Below are 2491 nucleotides of genomic sequence, written 5' to 3'. Positions count from 1 at the left end.
CATTGAAAATACATACCTTATTATTACAACATATTGTCACCAAATTTCTCCCATAAGAATTCCTATCCTGTGTTACATCTTGGTTATACCTTGTTCCATCCACTCCCATTGCTTTAAGTATTTTTTGTACCTCAAATAGATCACCATTACCATCATCATCAACATCATCATCATCATCATCATCATCATCATCATCATCATCATGAAGTACATCTGGCAAAACATAATCCAACAGAGTTCCAGTATGTGAGTTAAAATCTCCACATAATAAATGTGAGTAATCATCACTTGTATAATCCAAAAGAAAATTATCAATTTCTTCAAAGTATTCCACACTTGCATATCTAGAATTAACTGGGGGAATGTATACCACACTGATAATCAAATCCTTATCTAACCTTAAACTTCTTTTATCTATTAAAATAGATATGAAAGCCTTACCCTCAGTCTTAATAGTCTTCCACTTCAGCTTAATATCCCTTTTAATAGCAAGCACTAAACCCCCTGATTTATATCTACTGAGTTCATGTCTGTTTTTGAATACTATATCAAATCCAAGGTTTTTCATACTGGGAACAATATTTATCATATCGACATCATCACATTTTGTTTCACTTATACATAATACATCATACATAACACACAAGTCCTTGAATTCCGTTGTGGTTAACTTTCCTTTCAATCCATTGACATTTAGTGTTAGTAAAGAGAGTTTTGAAATATTATTAAGATTAGTAATAGATTTAGTATGGGAGACAGTTGTTTGAATTTTAGCTTTTGTCTGTGCTCCATATTTGTCCTATGCGTTGTTACTTAGGGTCTTATTAATCATGTTGTCAAGTTTCAGCCTTTTCCAATCAGGCTGTAATATACCTGTTTTGAACAAATCATCTGGTGTATGAATTTCAACTGGCCTGTTTTTATCTGTGAGCCACACAAGTATTTTACCATCCCTAGTGGTAACACTTTTCACATTTGGCTGCTCCTTGACAATCTTGAACATTGCAACTCGCATGGGTGTAAGATCTTCATTCACGAATACTTTCCTCTGTTTCTTTTTAAGTTCAGCTCTTTTCTTCAGCATTTCATTTCTTTTCTTCCTATGGCAGAACCTTACAATTACCGGTCTGCTTCTATTAGATGCTTGAGGTTTCCCGAGTCGGTGAGCAACAGAGATGTTGTCAGATACAAGAGTCACCCCCATATCTGCTGCCAGTTCAATGACCTTGGCTTCGACTACATCCTCTGTTTCTTCATTTTCTTCTTCCAAGCCGTAGATGCATAGATTATCCTTTCGTTGGTATTGTTCAAGCTTATCTGTCTCATATCTATTTAGTAGAGCCTGTTTTTGTGAGGTATCAAACATTTTTGCTAACTCACTAGCCACTTCCTTGAAAGCTGTAGTCACGGCCGAGGATACGGACACTGCTATGATCTTAGCAAGCTCGGGAACAAGCTTTTCTGTTATTTCCTTAGTTAGTTTACTAGCTTCTCTGGTTTCTCTACCTTTGACATCCACAGTTATGTCTTTTATCCCCTCCTCCACCTTCTCCTTCACTAATTCTTCTATGTTAGGCAAGGAAAGAGATGCCATGGTAGTGAAACACTGAACAACAATGTTTACCTCTGTGGTTTGACAGCTCTGTCGTCTGCTAAAGCCAGCTGATACCAGTCATTTACCTTGCTTTCTTCATGTGAACACCTTCTCTCTTGCTATGTTCGCCTCTCTTTGATTGTGTAAGTCTCCAACAACTCCAGCAGTAGTCGGGAGATGTATAGAATCCCACTTCATCAAGTTATAGTTGATAGAATGCAGGAGCAGTGGTGGTGCAGTGACTTAGTGTGTGTGTGTGTGTGTGTGTAGGGATTATTCACTCATAAGCTAACCTGACCTCCTCACCTCAACCTGACCTAACCTAACCTAACTTAATCTAGCCTAACCTGACCTGACCTAACCCTGATTTGACCTAACCTAATCTTCCCAAAACCTAACCTAACCTGACCTAACCTAACGTGACCTTGACTTTTCACCCTAACCTCTTAACCTAACCTGACCTTTTCTAACCTAACTTAACCTAACCTGACCTGAACTAACATAACCTAATCCTGACCTGACTTAACCTTGACCTGACCTAATCCTGATTTCTCATCCTAACCTATCTCCATCTTGCTGACCTCCCCTAACCTGACCTGACCTCCCCTCTCCCTGACCACTCATCCCCTCAATCTGACCTAACTTAATCTGACCTGACCAAACTCAACCTAATCTGACCAAACTTGACCTGATCTAACCTAACTCAACCTAACCAGACTTGACCCAACTTGACCTGATCTAACCTAACTCAACCTAACCAGACCTGACCCAACTTGACCTGACCTGACCTGACCTCTTAATTATTGTTTATTTATTTATTTATTTGTTTTTGCTTTACTTTTTATTTTCATTGTTTTTTTTTCTCTCCTCCTCCTCCTCCTCCTCCTCCTCTTCCTC

Source organism: Scylla paramamosain, unplaced genomic scaffold, assembly GCF_035594125.1.
Source record: "Scylla paramamosain isolate STU-SP2022 unplaced genomic scaffold, ASM3559412v1 Contig2, whole genome shotgun sequence".
NCBI lineage: Eukaryota > Metazoa > Arthropoda > Malacostraca > Decapoda > Portunidae > Scylla > Scylla paramamosain.
The sequence above is the reverse complement of the archived record's forward strand: the minus strand, read 5'-3'. Positions refer to the sequence as shown.